The sequence below is a fragment of the Galeopterus variegatus genome, unplaced genomic scaffold, assembly GCF_000696425.1.
Source record: "Galeopterus variegatus unplaced genomic scaffold, G_variegatus-3.0.2 Scaffold4123, whole genome shotgun sequence".
In the NCBI taxonomy this organism is placed as follows: Eukaryota; Metazoa; Chordata; class Mammalia; order Dermoptera; family Cynocephalidae; genus Galeopterus; species Galeopterus variegatus.
Window position 1 is genome coordinate 35482 of NW_007730234.1, and position 6682 is coordinate 42163.

General features: G+C 41.9%; 1 pseudogene; it reads left to right on the forward strand.

Moving 5' to 3' along the window:
* The first annotated feature begins 337 nt into the window (after positions 1–337).
* The window catches only part of LOC103602400, an 11649-nt pseudogene continuing 5304 nt past the window's right edge, over positions 338–6682 (forward strand).

Sequence of the window (6682 nt, forward strand, 5' to 3'; positions counted from 1 at the left end):
TCCGACCTATTAGGGGAAGGAAATGCTTGAGCCCGCCCGAACGGCGTGCGTACTCTTATTTTGCTAGAGTTGCGAGCGTACCGAGTGAGGTGGGGAAAGAGTCTCGCAAGCTGAGAGAATTCGAGAATGAGCGGCGTTTATCGTCTAGGCGCCGACATAGCTGAGGAAATGAGGAGGTAAAGAGAGAACAGATTCTTTTCTGCTCTCGTGGAGCCCGTGGGCTCCTGTGCTTAGTGGTGGTGGGGTGCGGCAGGGGACATTTGTAGGCAGAGTATTGGAAGCAACAGAAACATCATTGACTGGTGATACCGCACTCTGGTGCCCACGCTCCCGGGTTATGGCGTGTAGGACTAGTTGCCACCCTCCGTGCCCCGGAGAGACAGATACTGCCGGGAGGTTGGAGGAAATCCGGAGGACGGCACCTAAGGACGACAGAGTTAGGGGAGTAAAAAAGAAAGCAGTCAAGAGCGCTGTCTTTGAGGGACTTACGGTCCGAAAAGGGAAGATAAGAGATAGTAAAGCTAGCCGCAGTTTCAGACACGAACGTTTTTAATTCCACATGGATTAGAATGTGTGTGTCTGTGTGTAAGTCCTTGCTTGAAATACGAGAAATATTTAGAAAAAACAAATACTCGTAAGTGCTGCTTTACACTATAGAGTATTTCATTTCAGGAAGTAATTCTGGTAAAGATAGAAAGTTTCGGAGGAGAATTCCCATTTTCCTGATTCTGGAGTCCCACTTGCAGTCACTTTGTGACCAAAAGGTCACTTCATGTAATAGAATACGGTAGTCCAAAACGAGATGTACAACTCTGTAAAAAGCACAATTTCAAAGACTTTTGGTGTGAGTCATTTTTTTAGCGTGGTGAACTGGTGCTAAATGTATGTATGACCGAGTATATTTCTAACTTAATGTTTTCCAAGCTTACACGAACAAAAGATTCACCTGGGGTGTTTAAGTGTACAGATTCCTGGGCCCAGGAATGAGATTTCAGGGAAGGAACAAGTGCCTCTGGTGATTCTTAAGGTCTGGCGATTTGGGTAGCGTTGTAGTTACTGAGGTAGCTTTATAGCAACATTTAGGACAAACGTACTTTCTTATGAAATTTCCCTTAACAGTAGTTCTCAAAGTTCTCAACCCAGAACTACCCCTTGTGGGGGAGGATGTTTGGAGATGTAGGGGTTTGGCTGTTGCAATGATTGGGGGAGCACTATTACTGGGGAAAGAGGAGCCAGAGATGATAAATGGACTGCCATGTGCAGGGCAGTCTACACAATGAACTCCTCCCCCCACCAAATACCAATATGTCTTAGCTCTTGAAAAACCCTGTTAATATCAGCCTTACTAGATCAAATGGGCCCTGGATCTGAAGGCCATGTTGCATTGCCAGCCTTGCATAGATAACTTGTACCATAGCCTTCTTGTAACTGTGCAGCTGATCCTAACGAGATATTAATGATAAAAGCTAACATTAATTGAGCATTTGTTCTATCATCATTATATTACTTTTCTATTGCTGTGTAACAAATTTCCACAAACTTAGTGGCTTATAACAACACTCATTTATTAGCTCACAGTGGGTCAGAAGTCCGGGTGGACTTGGCTGGGTTTTCTGCTTAGGATCTCACAAGGCTGAAATCAAGGTGTTGGGCTCTTGTCTAGAGTCTGGGGAAGAATCAGCTTTCAAGCTCATTTTTATTGTTGGCAGAATTTGGTTCTTTGTGGTCGTAGGACTGAGGTACTTGTTTCCTTGCTGGCTGTTGTCTGGGGGCTGTTGCTCTCAGCTCCTAGAGGCTTCTTTTTGGTCCTTGCATGTGAGCCCCTACATGTCAGAGCCAGCCATGGCACATCGAAACCTTTTTATGCTTTGAATCTCTGACTTCCTCTTTTGCCACCAGCTGGGGAAAACTCTGCTTTTAAAGGGATCTTGTGTTTAGGCCTGGTTTACCCAGATAATCTCCCTATATAAAGTTCAACTATGTACCCTTATATGTAACATAACCGAATCATGAGAGTAAAATTCATTATAATCACAGTCCTGGGAATTATTCAGGGCAAATACATTAGGGGGCTAGGAAGTCTTGGGGGCCATCTTAGACTTCTGCCTACCACATCTATTTTATTGATAAACATGTTTAAAGAAGTTTAAGTAACTTGCCCTAGGTTCCACAGCAAGCAACTAAGGCATGGTTTGAACTCACATTGCTCTGGCTGCAGAGACTGTGTAACTGCTGTATCTACTGCCTTCTAGTATAACTGAGAAAATGTGGGTGGCTCAACATATTTTATTACCATTTTTGGGCAAGAGGGTAGGGTAATGGTGGTCAGTGGCTCATAATAACAAACCACCCAAGAAAAGGTCGAGACACTTAGCCAGGGCTTGTTCTGCTATCATCAACCATCTGTGGAAATGAAATATTGGTTGTATTACTTCAGCAACCAATCCCACTCTACTGGTTATAAAAGAGGAGGTGCGTGCAAGGGATATATCCTAAGTGTTTGCTTTTTTAATCTTTGGTTTTCATTTACAGGCTCTGTGCTAGTGACCCCTGGCCCAGTGCCTTTCCGTGAGTCTTTTCCTTTCATTGAGACACTCCCTGAGTGACAGCATTTTTTTCCCTCCAGTTTATAGTGAAGTGAAGACAGAAGGTGGAACACCTGATGTTGCTCTAGGCATCATGACTGAAACTCAGTTAACACAACAATACAGGTGTGGTATAAAGAGGTGGGGGAACACTAGGAAAGAAGCATTTCTACACAAATGGGACTATGTCTATGTGAAAAATGTTACCTGGGGCTTTGAACAGAAGAGAAAGGGTACTTAATGAAGAATCAAAGAATTTGGGAAACCACAGTCAAGATTTGTGGAGCATTGGCAGAAAGTTTTGTAGAAAAGTCCTGAGTTTTTATCCAGTCTTGTTGATGACACTAAGAATCTTGGAAGAGACACATGTAAGTGAAGCAAGCAAAGACGTTGTAGACTGTGAGGGTGCAGAGACTTGAATCCTTTCTTTTGGTCGTAGAAGACCAAATTTCCAAGGCTGGGGTAAGTACTACTTCATGTTTCATTCATGTTTGAAGTTCCTCAAAGAGTCATGGAATGAAATCCCTCCTTGTTCCCGCAGGTAATATATAGAAAGGCAGCAACTCCTAGATAGGTATCATTGCATGGAAAAGATGCCAGATGAGACTGGTTATCTGTGTTAGGAGAAATCTTCAATGAGCAGTGCCTGCAAGAGTTAAGGAAACTTATGGCTCCCAGAGAGCACCTGAATGCTGACATAAATCCTGGTCAGTATCTGGACAAAGTCATCAATTGGTTTACTTTCCAGAAAGAAACACCATCCCTAAGTTCTGTACTGCTATGTTATCAGACTGGTTCTGCATCAATATCTACACTTTCTGGGAATATTTGAGGGTTTATCCATGAGACAGCTCTACAAAGAGTTGTCCAGTCTGTCAGAGCTGGTCATTGTGGTGTTTTGATTTTAGCATTTTTATTTTTTATTTCTTACCTAATTTTGCTCTCAATGCATGCTATGTATTTCTTGTATTCCTTTTCTAGAATCCTGTTTCTCCAAAGAAGGTTCAGGGTTGTTCACCTGCTCAAAGGCTGTGTTATGAAATACATTGCTTGGTAGAAGGCCAGGGAGTTTATTGGTCAACTGAATTGGAAGAAGATTTGCCTTATTCTTGGCAATGGCATGGTGACCTCTTGATACCAAACGAGGACTGCTTTCAAGCCAAGCATGATAAGCTGGGTAAGAGGAGGAATTATTTGAGTTTTTAGCATTCATGAGGCTGTTTTAAAAACTGTCTTTTTTGTAGGCTTGTTCTGTTTCAGAACCAGAAATATGGGATATCGTTGCCTAGCATATGGTATCCAGGGTTTAGCAAAACAAAGGTGAGTACCACTGGATAGCACTCAGACTCCAACAGCATGTTGCTGGGTAAGCATGGCTGGGTAGAGCATGTTGATAATGGTGTCAGGTTGGGGAAAACAGGATGATAATGACTAAGAAGAGCTAACATTTGTGAAGGGCTGTATAGATTACAAGGCTTTTCTACATAGATCTCATTTGATTCTGACAAAACCCATGGGATAATTTTAGTATGCTATTTTTTTATTGTGGTAAATATATAACTTAAAATTTACCATTTTAACCATTTTTAAGTGTACAGTTCAGGGGCATTAAGTACATTCACATTGTTGAGCACTCATCACCACCATCAATCTCCAGAACTTTTTTATTTTCCCAAAATGAAACTTCTTACTCATTAAACACCAACTCCCCATTCCCTCCTCCTCCCAGCCCCTGGTAGCCACCATTCTACTTTCTGTCTCTATGAATTTTACTACTCTAGGTACCTTATATAAGTGTAATCATAAAACATTTGTCCTTTTGTGGCTGGCTTATATCACTTAGCATAATGTCTTCAAGGTTCATCCATGTCGTAGCATGTATCAGAATTTCTTTACTTTTTAAGACTGAAGGACAATTTTGCCAGATGTAGAATTCTCTGTTGGCATTTTTTCCCCATTCATTTAAATATATTATTCCTTTCCTTCTGGCCTCGAAGGTTTCTTTTTTTTTTTTTTCCTTTTTGTCTTTTTTCGTGTCTGGCAACGGATCGCAACCCTCAGTGTCGCGCCCGTACCGGACCGGGACTGGCAACGGGATCGCAACCCTCGGTATTGCTCCCGCGCCTCGCTCAGCCAGTGAGCGGGAACCGGTCTGTATGTGGGATCCGAACCCTCGGCGGGAGCGCCTCTGCACTCCCAAGCGGCGCACTGTAGCAGTGCGCCACCGGGCCGGCCCTCGAAGGTTTCTGGTGAGAAATCTGCTGATGATCTTACTGAGCATCCTTTGTACACGATGAGTTACTTTTCTCTTACTGTTTTCAAGATTCTCACTTTGTCTTTGGCTTTTGATAGTTATAATGTGTCTTAGTATGTACCTCTTAGGGTTTATCCTACTTGGAAGTTATTGATATTCTTTTTGTTGTTGTTCCTTAAAGATGACTGGTAAGGGGATCGTAACCCTTGACTTGGTGTTGTCAGCACCACGCTCTCCCAAGTGAGCTAACCGGCCAGCCCTACATAGGGACCCGAACCTGTGGCCTTGGTGTTATCAGCACCACACTCTCCCAAGTGAGCCATGTGCCGGCCCTGATATTCTTAGATTTGTAAATCAGTGTCTTTCCTCAAATTTCGGAAGTTTTTGGCCATTATTTCTTCAAATAATTGCTCTGCTCCTTTTTTTTTTTTTTAATCTCTTCACCTTCTGAAACTTTCATAATGTCTGTATCGGTCAGCTTGATGATATCACATAAGTCTCTTACTCGTGTCCACTTAATTCTTTTTCATTTTTGCTCCTCAGACTTAATAATTTCAAAGAACCTTTCTTTAAGTTCGTGGATTCTTTCTTCCTGTCTGAGTCTTCTTTGAACACCTACAGTAAATTTTTCAGCTCAGTTGTTAATATTTTCAGCTCCAGAATTTCTGTTTGGCTTCTTTTTATAATTTCTCTTTGTTAACATTCTCCTTTTGTTTATGTATTGTTTTCCTGATTTCTTATAGTTCTTTGAGTTTTCCTTTAATTCCTTGAGCATGTGTCAGACAGTTGTTTTAGTTTTTGTCCAGTACCTCTCATGCCTGTGTTTCTTCAGGGACACTTTCCGACACTTTATTTTCTTCCTTTGAATGGGCCATATTTTCCCGTTTCTTTATGTGCTTTGTGATCTTTTGTTGAAAATTGGGCGTTTGAAAAAAACAGCCATTTCTCCTAGCCTTTGCAGATAGGCTGTGCCAGGGAAGACGTTTACTAATTAGCAGGTTATGCTCTGAGCCTTGGGATTAGCCCCATGTGAGGTTATAAGGTCTTCTTAGGCCTTTTTGGGGCATGCATCTTGCCTGTGTATGTGTTTTTTTTCCCATTTCCCCTGAATACATAACTGCTTTTAAATGTCTGAATTTCCCAGAGTCTTACCCCTGCTTCTTGTGTGGACCTTAGATGTTCTTTTGTATTCCTCTACCTCTGATCTCTTGCCCCAGGTATCTTTGAGTCTGTAGTTTCCCCTGAAGAGTTCATAAGCAGTGCCTACAATTTCCGGTGGCTCTTCCTAGCCTGAGGTCTGAGCTATGCCACTTTTTCTGTCTGAGCTCCCAGTTAGGCGAAACGGAGACCATTACTCCAACAACCCCTAGACAGGTTAGAATGTTACAAATAAAGTCTACTCTCCTCTCTCTGGGGTTCCAGAGAGAGAATTGGCAGCTGGGCCATTGCTCCCCCAGGTATGCCAGGAGGGAGGTATGGGGTACGGGCAAGTAAAAATGCCATGAAATTTTGTACCATTTTTAATATGGCTTTTTCTTGGTTGGGTATTTCTTTGGTTCCTGTAGACCTTTGACTGTTTTCCAGACCTCCTAAAAAGTTATTTTAGCCAGTCTCTAATTGTTTTTTTTAATGTTTCTGTTGGGGGAAGAAGGGTCTGGAGCTTCCTAGTCTACCATCTTGCAGATGTCACTGAAAAAAAAAAAAAAAGCATTTCTTTTATAAACAGGAATACCAAAGGTCAGCTAGTGACTTGTACAAGGTTACACAGTTAATGAGTACAGCTGGGATTTGACTATTTCTTCTTTTTCCAGATTTTGATTTTTTTTTTTTTTTTTTTTTTTTT